Source organism: Panthera uncia, chromosome B4 (genome assembly GCF_023721935.1).
Source record: "Panthera uncia isolate 11264 chromosome B4, Puncia_PCG_1.0, whole genome shotgun sequence".
Lineage (NCBI taxonomy): Eukaryota > Metazoa > Chordata > Mammalia > Carnivora > Felidae > Panthera > Panthera uncia.
Window position 1 is genome coordinate 4185816 of NC_064809.1, and position 23848 is coordinate 4209663.

Sequence of the window (23848 nt, forward strand, 5' to 3'; positions counted from 1 at the left end):
CTAGTGGTCTGAAGAATGCTGGTGTTATTTTGACAGGGATTGCATTGAATGTGTAGATTGCTTTGGGCATTATCAACATTTTAACAATATCTGTTCTTCCAACCCATGAGCATAGAATGTTTTTTCCATTCCTTCAGTTTCTTTCATAAGCTTCCTATAGTTTTCAGTGTACAGATCTTTTACCTCTTTGGTTAGGTTTATTCCTAGGTATTTTATGGGTTTTGGTGCAATTGTACATGGGATCGATTCCTTGATATATCTTTCTGCTTCTCCATTTCCAGTGTATAGAAATGCAACCAATTTGTGTGCATTGATTTTATATCCTGTGACTTTGCTAAATTCATTATCAGCTGTAGCAATTTTTGGTGGAGTCTTTCAGTTTTCCATGTAGAGTATCATGTCATCTGTGAAGATTAAGTTTGACATCTTTGCTAATTTGGATGCCTTTTCTTTCATTTCATTGTCTGATTGCTGATCTAGGACTTCCAACACTATGGTGAACAACAGTGGTGAGAGAGGACATCCCTGTTTTGTTCCCGATCTTAAGGGGAAAGCTCTCAGTTTTCTTCTATTGAGGATGATATTAGCTGTGGGCCTTTTATATATGGCTATAAGATGTTAAGGTGTGTTCCTTCTATCCCAACTTTCTTGAGGGTTTTTATCAAGAAAGGATGCTACATTTTGTCAATGCTTTTCTAACATCTATTGATAAGATCAAATGGTTCTTACACTTTCTTCTATTAATGTGGTGTATCATGTTGATTGATTTGTGAATACTGAACCAGCCCTGCAACCCTGGAATAAATCCCACTTGATCATAGTGAATAATTCTTTTAATGTACTGTTGAATTCGATTTGCTAGCATCTTGTTGAGAATTTTGGCATCCAGGTTTATCAAGGATATTGACCTGTAATTCTCCTTCTTAGTGGGGTCTTTGTCTGGCTTTGGAATCAAGGTAATGCTGGCTTCATAGAATGAGTTTGGAACCTTTCCCTCTATTTTTATTTTTTAGAACAGTTTGAGAAGAATAGGTATTAACTCTTCTTTAAATATCTGGGAAGTCGTGTAGCCCAGGACTCTTATATGTCGGATGATTTTTGATAACCAATTCAATGTGTTTGCTGGTTATGGGTCTGTTCAAATTTTCTGTTTCTTCACATTTGGGTTTTGGTAGTGTGTGAGGGTCTAGGAATTTGTCCATTTCTTCCAGATTGTCCAGTTTCTTGGCATATAATTTTTTATAGTATTCTCTTATAATTGTTTTCATTTCTATGGTGTTGGTTGTGATCTCTCTTCTTTCATTTGTGATATTATCTATTTGGGTCCCCTGTCTTTTCTTTTTGAGAAGTCTGGCTAGGGGGTTATCAATTTTGTTTATTCTTTCAAAATACCAGCTCTTAGTTTCATTGATCTGTTCTGGTTTTTTGGATTCTATATCATTTATTTCTGCTGTAATCTTTATTGTTTCCTTTCTTCTGCTAGCTTTGGGCTTTATTTGCTGCTCCTTTTCTAGCTCCTTTAGGTGTAAGGTTAGGTTCTACATTTAGGACCTTTCTTGCTTCCTGAGATAGGCCTGAAATGCAGTGTATTTTCCTCTTAGGACTGCCTTTGCTTCATCCCAGAGGGTTTGGACTATCATGTTTTCATTTTCATTTGTCTCCGTGTATTTTCTAATTTTTTATTTAATTTTCTGGTTAACCCATTCACTCCTTAATAGGATGTTCTTTAACCTCCGTATATTTGGGGTCTTTCCAATTATTTTCTTGGGGTTGATTTCAAGTTTCGTAGCGTTGTGATCTGAAAATATGCATGGTATGATCTCAATCTTTTTGTACACATTGAGGGCTTTTTTGCAACCTAATATGTAAACTGTTTTGGAGAATGTTCCATGTGCACTCGAGAAGAATGTGTATTCTGCTGCTTTAGGATGAAATGTTCTGAATATATCTGTTAGGTCCATCTGGTCCAATGTATCATTCAGAGCCATTGTTTCCTTATTGATTTTCTGCCTAGGTGATGTGTCCATTGCTATAAGTGGAGTATTAAAATCTCTTATAATTGTGGTATTATTAGCAATAAGTTTGCTTATATGTGTGATTAATTGATTTATATATTTGGGTGTTTCACGTTGGGGGGGTATAAATATTTACAATTGTTAGATCTTCTTGATGGATAGACCCCTTAATTATGATATAATGCCTTTCTTCGTCTCTTGTTGCAGTCTTTATTTTATTTTTTAATGATTATTTTATTCATTTATTTATTTTTAATGTTTATTTATATTTGAGAAAAAGAGAAACAGTGCATGAGTTGGGGGGGGGGGGCAGAGAAGAGACTGAGACAGAATCTAAAGCAGGCTCTGGGCTCCGAGCTGTCAGCACAGAGACCGACGTGGGGCTCAGACCCGCAAGCCATGAGATCATGACTTTAGCCAAAGTCGGATGCTTCACCAATTGAGCCACCCAGGCACCCCCAGTCTTTGTTTAAAAATTTAGCTTGTCTGATATAAGTATGGTTACTTTGACTTTCTTTTGACTTCCGTTAGCATGACAGATAGTTCTCCATCCCCTCACTTTCAATCTGCAGGTGTCCTCAGGTCTAAAATGAGTCTTTTGTAGGCAGCATATAGAAGGATCTTGGTTTTTTATCCATTCTGATACCCTGTGCCTTTTGACTGAGGCATTTAGTCGATTTACAGTCAGAGTGATCATTGAAAGATACAAATTTAGTGCCATTGTGTTACCTGTAGATTCCATGTTTATGGTGATGTCCTCTGGTCCGTTGTAGTCTTTCCTGCTTTATACTCACAGAGTCTCTCTTAGGATCTCTTGCAGGGCTGGTGTAGTGGTCATGACTCCTTTAGACTAAGATTTTCCCAGACAAACAAAAAGGTTACTTTAAATTCTGGCTTCACTGAAGCAGTGGTGCAGCCATTTTGACTTTTGTTCAACTTTATGCTTTTAAGTGATTACAAATAGACATAAAAAGTTACCGGTTAGGGGCACCTGGGTGGCTCAGATGGCTGAGTGTCCGACTTCGGCTCAGGTCATGATCTCGCCGTTCATGGGTTTGAGCCCCACGTCGGGCTCTGTGCTGACAGCTCGGAGCCTGGAGCCTGTTTCGGATTCTGTGTCTCCCTCTCTCTCTGCTCCTCCCCCACTCATGCTCTGTCTCTCTCTCTCTCTCTCAAAAATAAATAAACATTAAAAAAAATTTTTTTAAGTTACTGGTTAGATTCATAAAATCTAATTCTTAGACTATGGTTGAAACACACAGATCAGGCTTCGGCACTTAACTGTTTTCAGTCTCCACTGGTATCAGCCCTTTACAAAGATTAATGGTGCTTAAAAACATTATCGCCGTTATTGTAAAGTGTCCAAGTTTTACTAAAAATAAACCCTTTTCTAACCGTTTATTGGGCTTAATTTTACCCTCCTTTCCTCCCTAATTACATTTATAGGTTGTTTCCCTCATTAATTTAACGATGGGTGTCCTTTCGCTTAATATAGCAGAGTCAATACAGTGAGAATTAGTCTGTATCCAATCCATGTCTGCTAGAAATGTGCCATAAGTAATAACGTTGTAAATTCCAGTGCTGTACATTTCCACAGGCTTACACCTATTTTATGTTTTCTCTATTTTTAATAGCACAGTAGTTGAGAAAATTTAATAGCAGTGAAAAATGCAGTGCCACCAATCAGAATCATTATAAAAAAAGAGCTCAGGGGCATCTGGGTGGCTCAATTGATTGGGTGTCCAACTTCAGCTCGGGTCATGACCTTGTGGTCTGCAGGTTCGAGCCCCATGTCAGGCTCTGTGCTGACAGCTCAGAGCCTGGAGCCTGCTTCAGATTCTGTGTCTCTCTCTCTCTCTGTCCCTCCGCTGCTCACACACACACACACACACACACACACACACTGAAAAATAAGTAAACATTAAAAAACAAATAAGAATAATAAAAAAAAGAGCTCAATGGTTCTTTTCATCATATCTTTTACAGATGTTTTTACAGAGAGAATGTGGTTCATTATGTCACAGGGTGTCCTTCTATGAGTATCCCCCAGGAAAAACCTACTTAGTTCTAGGGCCACAATGTCATACTTATCTTAACCTTATAAACATTGTTAATTAAGTAGCCTGATCATCTCAGAAACTGAGAGACAGCTCTACGGTTGAGGGTCTCCTGCCTTGGCCGTAGATTAGAGCTGCTTTTGAAATTCTTAACAATCTAACCTTGCAAAGTCCCCACCTCAAAGGACCAGTCAAGTCAGATTTTAAGGGTGAAGAGTCTGGATATCTATACTTTTGAGCTGCCTAAATCACTTTAATCTGCAACTGTGGTTGAGAAGGACTAACACAGTGTTAAGAATATCCATGTTCAGGAATGCATTTTAGTCGTATAGGTATGCCCTTACATGTCTCCACTTTTGTTTTACCATCAATTTCAACATTCTTGTTATCATTTATATGTTTTTACAACCTGCCTTATACGGTTTTCATAATTAAATAAACAACATAGCATGATGGATATGAACAGAGATTACTCGCAAGAAAAAAATTGACTTTGAGTTCTGGAACTAGAAATACAGAGTACAGAATTTCCTGTGCTACCTTCCCTGTGAACAAATTAATTTAGAAGAGAAATAATTATACAGTTATTTGAATTTTATGTGCTTGTAATATTTTAAATATTTATTAAAATCTAAAACAGAAATCATAAATGCCACAGGATACTTCCCAATAAAGATTGTACTTATAAAACAGCAAATGGAATTGATCGAGACAAAAGTGTCTTGCACTCCATAATTGATAGCAATAAAACTAGAGCTCGAAAAAATGCCAGTTATCTATTATCTCTTGTAATAATCCTATATGTGGCTATAATAAAGCCACAGATGTACTTGTTGATCCCAGAGAGTAACACTAAGTCCAGGATGCTGAAAGTGACAGCACGTAAGATTCAGGAGAGCAGACGTTGGTCGAACTTTTATTGAAATATCCCCCAAATCTAGAACAGTGCTCGACAAAGTAGGTGCTCAACAAATAAATATTTGTGAAGTGTATGAATGCATAATATCCCTATGTGGTCATGTATAAACACAATAAGGGATCCCCTACATGTACCCAGGTGTATATTTAATATAAATATGTATGCTTAGATGTAAAACAAATATAAGTATATAAATACTTAGACACAGATATACATATAAATATTCAAATCTAAAATATGTAAAATTCAAGTGTAAAATCTAAGCATAAAACATTTATGCTTAGATGTAACTTTTATGTAAAATATACGTACCTACATGTATCCACACACATGTACACACAGAGTTAAAAACGGTATTTATCCAAACCGGAAAGAAATGTAATATATTTAAAAGTGATTATGGGGCGCCCGGGTGGCTCAGTCGGTTAAGCGTCCGACTTCAGCTCAGGTCACTATCTCACCGTCCGTGAGTTCGAGCCCCGCATCGGGCTCTGGGCTGATGGCCTGGAGCCTGCTTCGGATTCTTTGTCTCCCTCTCTCTCTGCCCCTCCCCCATTCATGCTCTGTCTCTCTCTGTCTCAAAAATAAATAAAACGTTAAAAAAAATTTTTTTTTAAGTGATTGGTTATTCAACATGGGATAAAAAGAAGGAAATGTGTTTCCATCGTTTCCTGGGTCTCAAAGTTACTATTCTTCTTTCAAATAATCGAAAAACATCTTCTGTGGCAGAGTATGAATTATGTTGCATAACTGGTCATTTTACCATGAAAAGTCAAGGCAAAATAGTTGAAGCATAATACCCACCCACTGATGGTGTTGCTAAAACAGTATTCGCATGAAAGAGGGTCGGGAAGGAAATATCGAGATTCTGTTTCAGGCTAAAAGCCTATTTTATATTTAACGGCCACTTCCTGGGGTGGCCAAGCACTGGCAAAGCACCAGCACTGGCAAAGCAGAGAACATTTGGAACTGGTCACATCCCACTCTGTCATTGGCCTGGCATGCCGGGCATTCTTTACCCTGTACTTGGGGAGTTTCCAAAGGGGCAATTCAGTCCAGCTTCACTTGAAATGAAATTCTGCCCTCGCTTCACTCAACTGCTCAGTGAGTTGTAGCGAACAGCCTTCCAAAACAGAAAAAGAAAGGAAACGAGTAAAACAGAAATGAGCCAGCCCGGGTTCTTTCATTTTTGTAGTTTTTAACAAACCACTCCTTTATCGAAAACTTCAATGTTTAACGGGTGTGTTGGCCTTGTGCCCTTGATGGAGACGCCCAGAACATGAAATCTAAAAACAGGAAAACCTTCTTGGGTTTGTTATCAGCTCAAACACATCAACCCCACCACACTTGGTCTGTCACCTGAGAGTTCATGGCGCCCTCAGAGGATCTGAAATTCGTAAGAAAGCTCGTGATCAATAATGAAGGTGCATGAGCGCTCACTCTGCTGTTTATGCTCAACAGAGAGCCGGGCAAAACCCCTTTTGTTTCTGTTCAGATTTAATGCATCAGCACACAGAGCTGACTGGACCTTCAGAGCTCCTCCACGGCCCACACGAGCGAAACAGGGTCCAGACGAGGAGGCCCCTGGCCGATTTGCACAACTAGTTGCAGATGCTAGGCAAACCTCCTTTTCTTCCATCTACACCTGGGGTTCTTAAGCCCTCCCACGCGCAGAGACCGTGGTTGGGGGTGACAGAGAAGGCCTTCCATGTGGCAGGTTCATCTCTGAGTTCATCTCTCCGTGCCAAGCAAGCCAAAGTAATTTGTTGTTCAGTCCATTCAACAAAAACCCTATCCAGCCGGACGGGGGAAAGAATCAAGCTATAATGAGGATTTATACTTCCACAAAAGATTTCTCCCCGGTACAAACTTAGGGTAACACCGTGTATTCAATTGATTCATGGAAGGTAAGCATTTTAGAGATGGCAGGACCCTTACATGGGGCCCCTTTTCTGATCCATTCTGTGTTTAGTTTTCTGACCAGTGTGTTGGAAGCCCAGATACAGGCGATGGTTTACACAAGGTCCTAATTTTAGTTTCTGATGGAGCCAGCCCTACAGCTCGGAAGTAAATGGGTAGCTCACTTCCTTTTCCCACTGGAACACGAGACAGTACCGAAAACATCAGTAACCCCACCGGAGCAAAACTGACACTTCAAGTGAATTAGAACTTTACGCCATTTCTTTGTTTTGTAAAATATCTCCTTGAGCTTTCGTTAGACTTGAAGAAATTGTAAAGTCATCTCCAGGAGAGGGACTCTGTTTTTCGAGTCTTTACAGATGTGGCATAAACAGAGTACGTAAGAAACTAGCTTGTGGAACTGCCGAAACACGCCCTACAGAGCCCTCGCAAGCACGCATCACTCACCCAAAGGAGGTTACAAAAACCATCCCTTCAGGAGGAAGTGCTCGTCCAATGATCAGAATGCAAGACGCCAACTGTTGAACACAGAGCTTGAAGTACCAGGATTTGTCACACGTTTTAAATGATGATTCGGAAATGCTCTGAGACGTTGTGAAACACTTCCCGATCCTAGTTCCTTGGGCAGCATCCCTGTGTCATAAACAGACGATGGTCAGTAACGCCCCCTAACACACTCTGCACCCGACAGCTTGATCAGGACGAGAGGCATCCGTGAGTAAGCCGACGTGGGCTGTGAGGTTGGCATCCCTCACACATGGCTTTTGGAAATCGAGACCTGAGCTGTGTTCCTCGGCCGCATGAAGGCACCGGCGGCAGGAAGCGGTGGTGGAGATGATACCCTTTTGTTCCAGCCAGGAGGAACCTGCCTGTCCTTGGCTATGTGGCCCGTGAAAGTCGGCACGGAAGCAGATCAAGACTGTGGCGTGCGAGCCGGGGACGGGTCTTCATCCCCAGCGTAGACGTGAGGTGGGGGACAGTAAGTGTGCTGGCCGGTAACTTCACCTACAGCCGTTACGGATGAGTGACACAAGGCAAAGAGGAAGGAGGAAAAAAAGTGCTTTTGAGGGTTTTGTGGAAGATGAAGAGCTGGAGGTAGGGAGTTTCCCTGATGTACAAAGAAAACGTTTCCCTGGTGACTGAACAAGAAGGCTGAATATCCGGGTCGGGCCTGCCTCCCAGAACCTCCTAAGCCCCGTCCTTGCTTCAGGGTTTTGTTCTCAATAAACACGTGCCACTTGGCCCTTTTTATGCAGCCTCTTGTGTCACGTCTGCCCCTCAGACTAGGGCTCTGCTCTCCACTCCAGGAAGCAATGGCACCTAATTTAGTTCTAACTACTTCCTTCCTCAAAGGGCTAAATGTACTTCCCCGTTTACCCTGGTACCACACAGGGTCTACTGTGAACAAATTGCTGTCCTACAACACAAATCGGCTTTGCCTGAGCACCACTCGAGGTCTCTGCACTGGGTGTTGTTAAATCTCAAAAGCCCCGCATCGGGCTCTGTGCTGACAGCACGGATCCTGTTTGGGATTCTCTCCTTCTCTCTCTCTCTCTCTCTCCCCCCCCACCCCACCCTGCTCACTCTCCTTCTCTCAAAAATAAATAAACATTTAAAAATAATTACAGGGGCGCCTGGGTGGCGCAGTCCGTTAAGCGTCCGACTTCAGCCAGGTCACGATCTCGCGGTCTGTGAGTTCGAGCCCCGCGTCAGGCTCTGGGCTGATGGCTCGGAGCCCGGAGCCTGGAGCCTGTTTCTGATTCTGTGTCTCCCTCTCTCTCTGCCCCTCCCCCGTTCATGCTCTGTCTCTCTCTGTCCCAAAAATAAATAAAAAACGTGGAAAAAAAATTTAAAAATAATTACATAAAAGGCCCACTTCTGGCAGGTGCCACCGCATATTCTCATTGGTAGGTCAGATAACGTGGCCCAGGAATCTGCAGTTTTAACAAACATTCCAGGTGCTTCTAATGTGTTGTACCATCATTATTAAATTCAACACAAGGGACTTATAGGCTCTCTATTCTGAAGTCATTTGCCTTATCTTAGAGTGTATTTTGATATCACATGTGAGCGTGACAACTTTCAGAAGTGGAAAAAGAGAGGCTGGGTCTCCATGATGCAGGACCCTGCAACACGCATGAGCCAGAGCAAGTATATACAGTAATGATTCCTCCAGTGCTTCGTCAAAGGAGCACACAGTTATTTACGTCAGTAGGCTTACACGATGGGAACCTTATGAGGAATAGCCAGACATGCTGGGAACCATTGCCTTCATACCTGAGGACCTGAAGCACTGTCATGGAGCTCTCGTAGAGAGGGGGTCAGAGGGTCAGGACCCTCTCCTGTGGGGTCCCTTGGGTCCATGGAACTATTCAGAGGTCATTTCTCTATCTCCAGATACGTACCAGAAACAGCATACTTGACATCTGAATGACATTGAATCTTCCAATCCCTGAACATGGTATAACTCTCATCTTATGTGGTTCCTTATCTCTTGTATCTCTTCAAAGTGTTGTTGTTTCCAGTGAGGAGGTCTTCTATACATTTTGCCAAATTTGCCCCAAATGCTTTATGATTTTTATGCTACTGTAAATAACATTGAAAAAAAAAGTCCCTTCATATCTACATTTGTTCCCAAGTCTTTGCTGCCACACTACAGAAATACAATTGCTTTTGTTTCTTGACCACCCACCCTGCCACCATACTATTTTCACTTATTAGTCTGAGAGATGTTTTTTAGGTTTCCAAGGATTTCATATATAAATGATAATGACCCCAGGGAATAAATACAATTTACCTCTTCATTTTCTGTTGCGATGATGGTTTCACTTTACTAAGCCTCATCACACAGCCGTCTAGCACAATGCTGAAGGGAGGCGGTGAGAGCCCACATCCTTGCCTTGTGTCTGCTTTTAGGTAAGGTGTTAGCTGAACAAATTTAGTAGGTGCTCTTTATCAGTTGAGAACGTTCCCTTGTATCTCTCCTTTGCTGACAGTGCTTATCATGCGTATTTTCTTGGGTTTTGGCAAATCATTTTTCTGCATCTCTTTAGATTATCATACAGAACTTCTCTTTTTTTCTAACAAGATGCTTATTTGTGATTTGTGAAAGTCAAATGCCTTTATATTCCTGATATAAAAGCCACTTGGTCAAGATGTGTTATTTTTACATTTTGCTGGATTTGATTTGCCAGTATTTTGTTAAGATCTTGCTATTTAGGTTCATGAGTGATACTAGTCTGTAATTTTTCTAAATGTCTTTGTCAGGGTTTGATATCAGACTGGTGCTAACCACATACAATGAGTGGGAGCTAGTCTGTATTCCTCTAATATCTTAAAGAACTTGAGTAGTGTTGGTACTATTTCTTTCTGAAATGTCTGATAAAACTTACCAGTGAAACCATCTAAACATATAGTTTTCTTTGTGGGAAGATTTTTAGCTAAGAATTTAATTTCCTTTATACGCATGGTGCTGTCCAGCCCTCTGCCCCACTAATTCGGGCTAATTTTAGCAGCCTTGAAATCAAGTTTCTGTCTCCTAAGTTCAATGAGAAAGCTATGCTCTCCTGGGGGTCCTTCCCCTCCAACATCCCAGTTTCAAAGTCACATCCTTTGGAGAGGCACCCCCCACCATCATCCACTGCCACTCCAAAGCGACTTTATATCTAATGAAAACAAGCCACCTCTTTTCTTCTCCACTGCCTCATAAACAAACTCCTTAAAAGACTATCCCATCAGCCACCACATATGAGAACTGAGCATTGAGCATACTGTTTAGTAGTTCCTCAGTCAACACCCGTAGACATGAAGGGAGGCAGAGAAGCAGAGAGGAAGATGGAGAGAAAGCAGGGAAAAGGAGAGAGAGAGTAGGGCTGGGTGTGGGCTAAGAGTGGTGAGGTACAGTGAGAAGAGAAAGTTTGATGGTGAGGAGGCAAAAAAATTTTTACCAGCGTGATGAAAAGAATAGAAACATTTGTGGTCATTGAATGCTCAACAAGACGTTAGCAGGATGCAATCTTTCTAAAAAGACAACTCTTTTGGGGCGCCTGGGTGGCTCAGTCGGTTAAGCGTCCGACTTCGGCTCAGGTCATGATCTTGCGGTCTGTGAGTTCAAGCCCCGCGTCGGGCTCTGTGCTGACAGCTCAGAGCCTGGAGCCTGTTTCAGATTCTGTGTCTCCCTCTCTCTCTGACCCTCCCCCATTCATGCTCTGTCTCTGTCTCAAAAATAAAAAATAAACGTTAAAAAAAATTAAAAAAAAAAAAAAAAAGACAACTCTTTTCAGTGCTTGGAAAATTTGTGTGCCCCGTCAGTGAGTTTTGCCCACTGTAAAATACATGCACTGGGCTTTAATAATGACATTCCCATAACAAATTTTCTCCTACAGGTTGTTTGCACGCATTTTTCCCCATAGTTTCTAACAGTTTCAAATGAATTAGTTTGAACCATATAAACTTACTGATATTCAATCACTAATGACCTACAAAAGGAGTCGTTACAAAGAATTCAACTTAATACACTAATTCCAGGGTTTTATTTTAGGAAATCTCTTTCTTCCTTGACAACAGAAGGTAAATTTATACACATTTTCCCCCATCTCAGCCAGAGTAAAACTGTGGTAAAATATACACTGGTCTAGTAATCTTGTACATATTACATTATAAGAGTTGGTTTCTTTGACTATAAAATGTGGATAAAGTATCTGTTTCATGGATCATTTTGAGAATAAGGAGAGCTTGGCACTTATGTGCCTTACACATACACTCATAGTAAATGTCAACTGTTACCAGCATTATCATTTTTATTATTATTTGGCTTTTTCCTTTTAAATATACTGAATAAGATGGTTAAACATGGGTCATACATTGATTTTTAAAGTCTTTTTCAAGGAAAAGGATTTTTTTTCCAAATAAAGCAATCTTTAAAAAAAAAGTCTTAAAAAAAAAAAGAGTCTCTACATTTTCATCCCAGTCACTTGCAAATGGGCTCTACTAACCATCTCTTTCCTGACCATTGGTCTATGTAATTTGTCCCTGAGTTAATTGCTCGCAATGTGTCTGCAAAGATTATGATAGAAAACAAGTCTACAATGTGCACAATGTCAGCTTTCTTCCTCTATTTAACTCCCATAAAAATCACGTGAAAAATATCAACATGGAATGAACATGTAAGAAACAGCAAACGCAAGTAAACATGTAAAACAAAGTTTCAAATGTAAACATTCAAATGTAAAACCTTCTATTGTCTTAGCAATAAGAGCTGCAAACTAAAACATCAGTGTAACACAACTTTCACTGGCAAACCAATGTGATTAAAAAGGGTAATACCCCATATTTGTAACAATGCAGGAAAATGGTCATGTACTCTGGTGGCAAAGCTGCAAATTAATACAACTGTGATGGATAGTAGTTGTCAGTATACATTGAAGCAGTAAATATTCAAACCTTTTCGCCCAGAAATACTATTAGGAATATACTCGAAAACAATAAAGAGAAATAGGTGTAATTTTATTTATTTTATACTTATTTTGATTTATATCAAAAGAAGTTCATCAGTATATAATGTGAGTACAAAATAAATAATAATGTAAATGTTTAACAATAGAAAACTGGTCATATAAATTATGATAAAGTCTGAAAAGTGAGAATTTAGAAGACTAATACGCATTAACAAGGATAAATGTTCAGGTACTTCTAATCTAACATGGCAGGATCATTGTTTTTTGGGGGTTTTTTTAAGTTTATTTTTGAGAGAGAGAGAGAGAGAACACAAGTGGGGGAGGGACAAAGAGAGAGGGAGAGGGGACGCAGGGCTTGAACCCACAAACTGTGAGGTCATGACCTGAGCTGAAATCAAGAGTCAGGCACTTAACTGACTGAGCCACCCAAGCGCCCCTAAAGGATCCTAGTTTTAAAGTTTGTATGTAGTTGTTCACTTGATTAATGCTGTCCCGGTGTGGTGGAATGTCTTCCTCTTCCTCATACTTTTTAGCATTTCATATTAAACATTTTGTAGTAACTGAGAAGTTCATGGATGCACACTTATTTTGAGAAGCGTGCAACAACAGTAAGAATTCTGGAGGCTTTCAGATACTCTTTCAGCGTAACAATTATTTCAGTATAACATGATGATGAAACTTCCATAGCATTTATCTTGCATTAAGGACTTATTAGGAAAGATGCTTAAAGAGGCCAGCAGCTCTAGCGTTCGTGTGACTGGGGAAAGGGAAATGGTTCCTCCTATAGTGCCGTGCAAGATACAAAACCAGAAGACGTTCTGCTGGCCTGAGGGAGTGGTTATTAGCCGGCCAGATCATTCAGTAGACCAGCAGAGTTCCTTCTGGAGAGTCGTAGTGTCGGCATCGGAGCGAAATGTAACATTCACACAAATGGCCCTTTGTCTCGAAAATGGATGTGGATTGGTTTCATACGGTAGCTGTATAACCTAGTTCTACAGAAGGTCTTGTAGTGTCCACAGAGTTAATCTCTGGGCATTGAACATCTGCTAAGGATAGAGATCTGTGTGCCTGGTGTGTTTGCAGTTTACGTTATTTCTGCCTTGATACGGCGTTTCGCGGTGTATCACTAAAAACGGAACAAGACGCTGATAATAATAAACACGTCTTTTGGGACCATATTACTCTTCCGACATACAATTTTAATGCTTCATATATTTCTTATATATTTTACATATGTATTCCTTGCCTATTGTAAAAATATTCAGATTTTCTTTAAAAAAAATTTTTTTAACGTTTATTTATTTTTGAGACAGAGAGAGAGCATGAACGGGGGAAGGGGCAAAGAGAGAGGGAGACACAGAATCAGAAGCAGGCTCCAGGCTCCGAGCCATCAGCCCAGAGCCTGACGCAGGGCTCGAACCCACGGACTGCGAGATTGTGACCTGAGCTGAAGTCGGACGCTTAACCAACTGAACCACCCAGGCGCCCCTATTCAGATTTTCAAGATGGTGCACCTTCATTCAATGAGATGATGTTTTTGCAAATAATAGGTGATAGAACTCATAACCTCTAATTTCCTTCTGTATAAAACAAGGATAATTTTGCTTACATTATGCAGCAATTGTAAGAATTAAACACAGTCATTCACACACACACACACACACGCGTATATATATGACTGTTAGCACAATGTCTCAACCAATTTTACAAGAATGCTCAACTCTTTTGAAGTCATTTAATTGGCATGTTATAGCAATAAATTATACTGTCTTATCTTTACAATTGCCCAAAGAAATACAGTCAAATTATCCCGATGCAAAATTTGAGTCTTAATTCAACTTTGGCAAGTATTATGCTTATTTACAAGGGGAATTTATTCAAAATACGACAGCCAGTATACTGCTTTAGAAACCTCCTATTGCAGTTGCTATAAGACATTATTTAGAACATTACCTACCACATCACACAGTCTCCGCACTCTATTTTCCATAAGAAGGATGTGTTTCAAAAAATGTTCTATATTCCTTCATGAATGAGTAAATCCCCCTTCCCCATAGGTTGTGATACATAAGGATTGTCAAAGGATCACTACAAAGAAAGCCGGCAATACCACATCATGTTGCTGGTAATCTGGATAGCCAGCTGTCCCTAGAGCACCGTGAGTCAGAAACAGGATCCCGATCCAGTTCTTGTAGACAGTGATCCAGACAAGATGTCCAGTGGGAAGCTGGGACTTGGGTCGTTTGTGACAGCATCGTTTGCTCAAGCACGGTGGGGTGGGAGGTGCGGAAAAGGGGAGGGCTGAAGGACCGGCACACAGATTTGAGTTTTCTGCCTGCGTTACCACAAATGATACAAGTCCCCACATGGAATCCTGTGTCCTGCAGATCACGTTGCAGTACATTTGAGTAAGAGACGTTTTATTCAACAACAGCAAAAAATCATGGCTCCATTTTTTAAAGTTCCACTTAATAATAAGGCATGAAATAGGACAATTGCTTCAAGAAATTTATGGTGCATTTTTATGATGGTTACTTGTTGCAGTCTACTAGTACTCTTTGATTCATGAGGCAATTGCTAAAGTGGAAAAGAAAGTTGTCATTGTTTCCAGTTACTGTGAATGGGATTATATGTAACAATTAAATAGTAGAATCAAGTGTCAGAATAAAAAGAAATAGCTATTATTAGCTCCCAAAGTTCTTTGTGTGCATTTTCCATTGTAACACATAGCTGGGGTGAATGTAACTTTACCACCAACCCGTTTGCAGGTAGTTAAGGGTTAAGCCTCCAAAATTGCTGTCTCAGTGCACTGACTTACCTATGATAGATGCACGTTTTGTGGCTTGAGTTCCTGCTCTGGTTAACTTGTTTCTATTTTGACCAAAAAGCATTTATGCTAAATATATGGTCACATACTAATAATTCGGTGATATATTTTAGGGTGACATGGATTTTATTCAAGTGGAATACCAGGCTTCTTAAAACATGTAGGATATTTATGTGTAGTGAATTTTTAATTCTTTATGAGCAAGACATAATGTCCAAGTGTACTAGTTTTTCCTCTACTATTTGAATAACCTCATGAAATCTCCTCGGTAATCCAGACCAAGTTAGTTGCAAAGCATTCTTTTAATCCTTGTCAGTCCTTATCATTTCTTGCTAAAATCGTCAGAGACGTGAAAATAAATGGCCCACCCTCCATTTCTTTAAAACAGTTAGTATATGGTACAAATTCTGCAGACTAAGTCTTTTTACCCATCTACATGTGTCACCTTACAGAGGAAGAGTGTAATTGTGTGTGAGTGCGTGCCCGCGTGAGTGTGTGTGTTTCTATGTAGGTGTGTGTGTGTGTGTTGTGTGTCTGTGTGATTGTATCTGTGTGTGCGCCTGTGTGAGTATATGCCTACCTGTGTATCTACCTGTGTGAGTGTGTGTACCTGTGAGTGTGTGCCTGTGCGTATATGTGTGCCTGCCTGTGTAAGTGTGTATGTGTGTGTGTGTGTGTGTGTGTATACGTGTGAAGAGAGAGGGTGGGGAGAGAAGGAGGTAAGAGGAGAAATCATCTGCTTTGAAGTGACCTTTAACTTGAAAAATGATGGCACTTAATACATATTCAATTGGTATGTCACAGACACATTCTTCAAAAGCCAAGTTAAGAGTCTCCTACAGCCCATGATGTGATCTTGCGGCTTCCTTCAGCTTCTGTAACACAGGGCACCATCGTTCCTTTCAGTCCTGACCTTGTCGAGAATTCACTGGTGAATGGTCTGAAACAAAAAATACTCCCTACAGGGCAGATACAGAAAGAGAAAGGATAAAATCGTAAATGCATCCTTTTCTTTTTTTCTCTTCTACTCTTTTTTTCTTGCTTTCATATTAAAACACTTGTCACCTTATGCAAAGGAAAACTCCTGCAGTAAGTTTTTGAGTCTTGAAATAATGTAGTGATCCAAAACCTTACTGAATACGTGTCAGATTGAGTCACTACTGATGCTGGTTCACGGCGCAAATTACCCCCTCCCCACAGGAAGACAAGTTTGATGTTATTTACCTGTTACCATTTCATCATACTACACGATACTTCAGCAGACCTAGTAAAGCACATTAATGTCTTCTTATGTAGCTATGTTATATTGAAGAGCCTCGCTCTTACTAAGTAAATGTCCAAAGACAGATAGGAAACAAAAACACATCTACAATGAAAACGTCTAGTATATGGGGGATCCTGATTCGCTCAGTTGGTTAAGGGTCTGACTCCGGATTTCAGCACAGGTCATGATCTCAAGGTTCATGAGTTCGAGTCCCGAGTTGGGCTCCATGCTGACAGTGTAGAGCCTGCTTGGGATTCTCTCTCTCTCCATCTCTCTCTCTCTCTCTCTCTCTCTCTCTCTCTCTCCCCCTCCCTGACCCTCCTAAGCTCACTCTCTCTCTCTCTCTCTCAAAGTAAGTAAATAAACTTTAAAAATTTTTTTAAATAAACAAAACATTTAGTACCAATTTCAAATATTTTTCTTGACTTTTATTTCACATTTTTTATTTCAACTTCTCACAGTTATTGGATTAGAAGACAGAGTATATTCATAAATTATTCCAGGCCTAAAATTTTTAAGTTTATTTATTTAGAGAGAGAGAGAGCATGCAAGTAGGGGAGAGACAGGGAGAGGGAGAAGAGAGAATCCCAAGCAGGCTCTGCACTCTCAGCGTGGAGCCCAACGCGGGGCTTGACCCCATGAACCATGAGATTATGACCAGAGCTGAAACCAAGAGTCAGTCACTCAACCGAGCAAGCCACCCAGACACCTCCAGGCCTGTATAAAATTTAAACCTCAAAGTTAAAAGTAAAAACCAACAACTCAAGTATAAATCCTGTAGGTATAAATTCCTGATCTCGTGCTTGCTTTAGAGCTCAAAACTGAGACTCTTCTACTTTTCCTTGGGTGGTTTCCATTCCTTACTCACTTTAAATGCTTGATTACACATGAACTCCTTTGCCAAATTTACTTTACTGTCAGTGTTGTTATATCATACTTGACTAATGCAATGCTAACATTTCATTGAGTACTATTTGTTGTTGAGTATCATTGGATAGGATTTACAAAAGTTCATTTGCTAAATTTACATATTTTATGCAAATTCTTTTTGCAACAGTAAGAAAAATATTTAAGTAAGAAATAATAGTCTAAAGCAAACGTAAGAATATTGAGGAGATAACAGGAGGGATTACATAAGCATGTTTTCTCCATGCTTTGTCCCTTTGTCCTAAAGGAGAAAGTCAGTGAAAGGGATTGATTTTTTTTTTAACTCACATAGAGGATATCCTATGAGAGATAACTTGACATTAAAAGTGATTGATAAGCTTATCTTTAAAAGTTGAAGTGAAGGATAATTTCAAATAGCTCCATGGAATTGGAATGGATTATGGATTGCACCTAGTTCTCTGACGGACTAAATTCCCTAGTTAGGTATCGAAAGAGCTTTGCAACTCATGTGATGTCAAATGAGGATGACCAAATACTTTGGCATTTATAATAGGATTCTTCGAGAAGTAGAATGACATCCTTAATAATTATACAGAGATACTAGGCGTAACTGTAGATTTTTTCAATCTGAGCTACCTCCAGTGGTTTGAGAAGTTTGTCCCTTCAGTGGCAGAACATACCTCTCTTTGGATGTAAATTACAATAATCCAAATAAAATGCTTAGTTAAGATAAAGTAGAGAAAATATAGCCAAAACAATATTGGAAAAGAAGAACAAAGTTGGGCGGCTCACTCTTTGACTTCAAACAAACTACAGGAATCAAGATTGTGTGATCCCGGTGTAAAGGTAGCCACATACTGCAGTGGAATAGATTCTCAAGAGTCCATAAATAAATTCTTACATTTATGGTTAAACAATTTCAACAAGAGTGCCAAGATAATTCAATGGGAAAGCAATAGTCTGGTCAAAAAAAGGTCCTGAAACAAATTGACATCCACATGTCAATAATGAAGTATGACCTCTGCCTCAGACCGTAGTAAACAATTAACTCAAAGTAGACCAAAGACCTAAATGTAAGAGCTAAAACTAAAAATTTATTTGAAGAAATAATAGCTGAAAACTCCCATAATCTGGGGAGGGAAACAGATATCCAGGTACAGGAGAACTCTCATCAAAATGAACAAAATAAACAAAATAAACAAAGGCAGGCCAACACCGGGACCTATAGTAGTCAAATAGACAACCTAACTTTACACTTAAAATAGTTAGAAAAACAAAAACAAAAATAAATGAAGCCTAAAGGCAGCAGAAGGAAGGAAATAATAAAGATAACCTTATTTATTCCCCTTGTTTGTTCGGGAAGATGTTGGAGGCCCACAGCCACCCACTAGTTTTCCTAAGGCCACACAACTAGGAAGTGGTGATGGCAGGATTCAAACTCATGCATTCTGGGGCTAGAAGCTTTGCGTGAACCCTAGGCTATTAATTTCCTAAGAACCACCATGATAGTTTTCTCTTTTTTTAATTTCCTTTTTCTCTTTATCTTTCCTCCCCAGTCCCATTTTGTTTCTACCAGTCACTTGTCACCCTGCCTTTAATTTGCAGCTTTTCAGTTTACCCCTGTATGACACATACACATATGAACATAAACATATTTACACATTTGGATCTATATAACATACACAAATATATACACTTGCATATTAACATATATGCACTTACATATTTGCATGTATATAACACATACACATTTACATTTCAATATATACATCTACGTATTTATATGTATATAACATTTACATATACAAATGAAAACATATACTTTACATATTTAAATATATATACTATATACACATTTACACATTACCATATGCACATTTACATATTTGTATGCATTTAATATACACATACACAAAATTATAAAAGTGGGATGATATTAATCTACAAGGTTTCTTTTGTTCCTCAACCTTGTTTTTTTAAGTTTTTGTTTAACTTACAGTTAGTTAACATACAGTATAATGTCAGTTGCAGGTGTACAATATAGTGATTCAAAACTTCCATACATCACCTGGTGCATCACCACGACAAGTGCATCCTTAATCCCCATCACCCGTTTTACCCATCCCCCCCACCTCCCCTCAGGTAACCAGAAGTTTGTGCTCTATAGTCTATTTCTTGGTTTGCCTCTCTCTCTCTCTCTCTCTCTCTCTCTCTCTCTCTCTCTCTCTTTCCCCTTTGCTCATTTGTTTTGTTTCTTATTCCAACATATGAGTGAAATCATCTCATATTTGTCTTTCTCTGAAGGACTTATTTCATTTAGCATAATACTCTCTAGTTCCATCCATGTCACTACAAATGGCAAGATTTGGTTAGAAGTTTATTTTTGTGTACGGTGTAAGAAGGGGGTCCAGTTTCATTATTTTACGTGTAACTGTCCAGCTTTCCCAACACAATTTGTTGAAGAGAGTGTCTTTTTCCCATTGCATATTCTTGTCTCCTTTGTTATAGATTAGTTGGCCATATAAGCATGAGTTCATTTCTGAGCTCTCCATTCTGTCCCATTGATCTATGTGTCTATTTTTGTGCCAATACCATACTGTTTTGATTATTACAGCTTCATAATATAACTTGAAGTCTGGAATTGTGATGCCTCCAGCTTTGCTTTTCTTTTGCAGAATTGCTTGGTTATTTGGGGTGTTTTGTGGTTCCATGCAAATTTTAGGATTGTTTGTTTTAGTTCTGTAAAAAATGCTGTTGGCATTTTGATGAGGATTGCATTCAATTTGTAGATTGCTTTGGGTAGTATAGACATTTTAACAATATTTGTTCTTCCAGTCCATGAGCATGGAATGTCTTTCCATTTCTTTGTGTCGTCTTTAATTTCTTTATTCAGTGTTTATAGTTTTCAGAGTGCAGGTCTTTCCCCTCTTTGGTTAAGTGTATTCCTGGGTACCTTATTGCTTTACAATTGAATATAGGATTTATCCCTTAATTTCTCTTCCTGCTGCTTCATTACTAGTGTATAAAAATGCAACAGGTTTCTGTGCATTGACCTCGTATCCTGTGACTTTACTGAATTTGCTTATCTGTTCTAGCTGTGTTTTGGTGGTCTTTCAGGTTTTCTATAGGTAGTGTCATATGATCTGCAAATAGTGAAAGTTGTACTTGTTCCTTGCCAATTTGGATGCCTTTTATCTCTTCGTGTCAAGTGATTGTTGTGTCTAGGACTTGTAGTACTATGCTGAATAAAAGCAGTGAGAGTGGAGGACATCTGTATCTTGTTCCTGACCATAGCGGACATGCTTTCCGTTTTTCACTATTGAGGGTGGTATTAGCTGTGAGTTTTTAATATGTGGCTTTTATTGTGTTGAGGTATGTTCCCTCTAAACCTACTTTGTTGGGGATTTTTATCATGAATGGATGTTTAGTTTGTCAAATGCTTTTTCTGCATCTATTGAAAGGATCGTGTGGTTCTTATCCTTTCTTTTATTAGTGTGCTGTATCACATTGATTGATTTGCAAATATTGAGGTAATCTTGCAATCCAGGAATAAATCCTGCTTGATTATGGTAAATGATTCTTTTAATGTGTTGTTGGATTCAGTTTGATAGTATTTTGTTGAGGATTTTTGTATCTATGTTCATTAGAAATATTGGCCTGTAGCTCTCTTGTTTAGTGGTGTCTTTATCCGGTTGGTATCAGGCCTCAGAATGAGTTTTGAAAATTTCTTTCCTTTTCTTTATATTTTTTTAATAGTTTGAGAAGAATAAGTGTTAACTCTTCTTGAAATGTTTGGTAGAATTTGCCTGTGAAGCCATCTGGTTCTGGACTTTTGCTTTTTGGGAGTTTTTTGATTACTGATTCAATTTCTTTGCCGGTTACTGGTCTGTTCAAATTTTCTATTTCTTCCTGCTTCAGTTTTGGTAATTTATAAGTTTCTAGGAATTTGTGCATTTCTCCTAGGGTGCCCCATTTGTTAGCATATAGATGTTCATAATATTCTCTTGTGTTTGTATTTCTGTGGTGTTGGTTGTTATTTCTTCTCTTTTATTCCTGATTTTATTTATTTGGGTCTGCTCTCTTTTCTTTTTAATAAGTCTGGCTAGAGGTTTATCAATTTTGTTGATCTTTTCAAAGAACCAGCTCCTGGTTTCATTGATCTGTTCTATTGGTTGTTTTTAGTTTCTATATCATTTATTTCTGCTCTTATCTTTATTATTTCCTTCCTTCTGCTGCCTTTAGGCTTCATTTGTTTTTGTTTTTCTTTTTCTAACTATTTTAAGTGTAAAGTTAGGTTGTCTATTTGAGATTTTTCTTGCTTCTCAAGGTAGGACTGTATCGCTATATACTTCCGTGTTGGAACCGCTTTTACTGCATCCTGAAGGGTTTTCCCTTGCAAGTTAATGACTTCTTTTGTCTTGCTGCTTTTAAGATGTTTTTTCTTCATCTCTATAATTTGCAAATTTAACTACTATATGTCTTGGTGTTGGCCTGCCTTTGTTTATTTTGATGAGAGTTCTCCTGTACCTGGATATCTGTTTCCCTCCCCAGATTAAGGGAGTTTTCAGCTATTATTTCTTCAAATAAATTTTCTGGCCTCTTTTCTCTCTACTTCTTCTTCTGGGACTCCTATAATATGAATGTTATTATGTTTCACAGAATCACTGAGTTCCCTAAGTCTATTCTCATGCTGCATAAGTCTTCTTTCTCTCTTTTTTTCAACTTCATTGGTTTCTACTACTTTGTCTTCTAGGTCACTAATTCATTCCTCCGCTTCTTCCAGCCTGCTGTTCATTGCATCAAGCACATTTTCCTTTTTAACTGTTTTATCTCTGTGGTAAGGGTCTCCCTCATGTCTTCCATTCTGTTCTCTAGTCTGGTAAGTACCCTTATGATTGTTGCTATAAATTCTCCATCAGGCATGTTGCTTATTTCTTCTTCTTTCTTTTGGGGTAAATTCCTCTGTCTTCTCATTCTGTTGGATTCCTTGCCACCCTGTCCACAGGCCTTTGTACCATCAGCATTGTTTTTAAGATTTAGGCATATTGATTAATCCTGATCTTTCTAGCTAATGCCTGGTATTTTATTGTGTGAATATTATAACACATTTTATCCTTTCATTCCCAATTGAAGTGTGTTGCAATAGACATTCTCATATATGTCTAATTGGGTACATTTGCAAAAGCTTTTTCAAGAGGAAGTACCCAGCTGACTTTAAAATCAAGAGATTAACCTGGATTATCAGTCAGGCCCAACATAATCACAAAGGTACTTACATGGGGAAGATGCAGAAGAATCACATCCAGAGAAATAGGATGCTAAGAACGACCACAACAGCTAGTGCTGGTCTTGGAGACGGAGAAAGTGCCCTGAGGAAAGAAACATAGATGAGCTCTAGGAGTTTGAAAGGCAACAATAAGAATCCTTCCTGGAGCTGTCAGAAACAAAGCCCTGCTAACACCTTCATTTTAGCCCAGTGGGACCCCCTTTGAACTTCTGACCTTTGGAGCAATAAGAAAATAAATTGTGTTTTTTAATCTACTGAATTTGTGGTACGTTGTTATAGAAGCAGAAGGAAACTGATGCAATAGGTATTCCTTATATACTATGAACAATATTTTTTTCTTTAATGCAGAAATATTAAATATGTCTTCTTATCTGCTGCTTGTTTAAAGTGTATAAAACCATTTGAATTTTACATTTTCAGTATTTTAAAATATATCCTTTTTGGGTGCCTGGGTGGCTCAGTCAGTTAAGCGTCCAACTTTTGGTTTTGGCTCAGGTCATGATCTCACAGTTTATGGGTTCAAGCCCCACATCAGGCTCTGTGCTGATAGCACAGAGCCTGCTTGAGATTCTCTCTCTCCCTCTCTCTGCACCTTCCCCACTCACTTGCTCTCTCTTTCTCTCAAAATAAATAAACATTAAAAATATAAAAAAATAAATAAATAAATTCTTTTCATCTTTTTCTACCACAAAGCTGTCAGAATTCAGTATATTTTTACTTTAATAGATTTAATGGATTTTTTACTTAAAGGTTTTAATCCTAAATTGCTGTTAGCCGCTTAAGGCTGAGTTTTGCCTCCTTTGTATTGACTTCTCTGCCCTCTTCCTGGTTATCAGCTCCTTGCTTAAAATTAACTTTATGATATTAATTAGTAAGATATGATAATAATGATGTACTCGCTAAGTGCAAAAGCTTAAAATCCCCACAATTATAGATTTTACCCTCCTGGCCTACTGTGGCTTTATTTTGCATTATATTTTTGTTTCGCTTAGTGAAAGTAATTGGATTTATTTGAGCGCATATTCACCCTATATTAAATCCTGTATTCAGTAAATTTGTTAAGAGAAATTGTTCCACCAATTCTTTTTTTTTTAAATATGTATCTGTTTTTGAGAGAGAAAGCACAAGCAGGGGAGGGACAGAGAGAGGGAGACACAGAATCTGAAGCAGGCTCCAGACCGAGCTGTCAGCACAGAACCCGATGCGGGGCTTGAA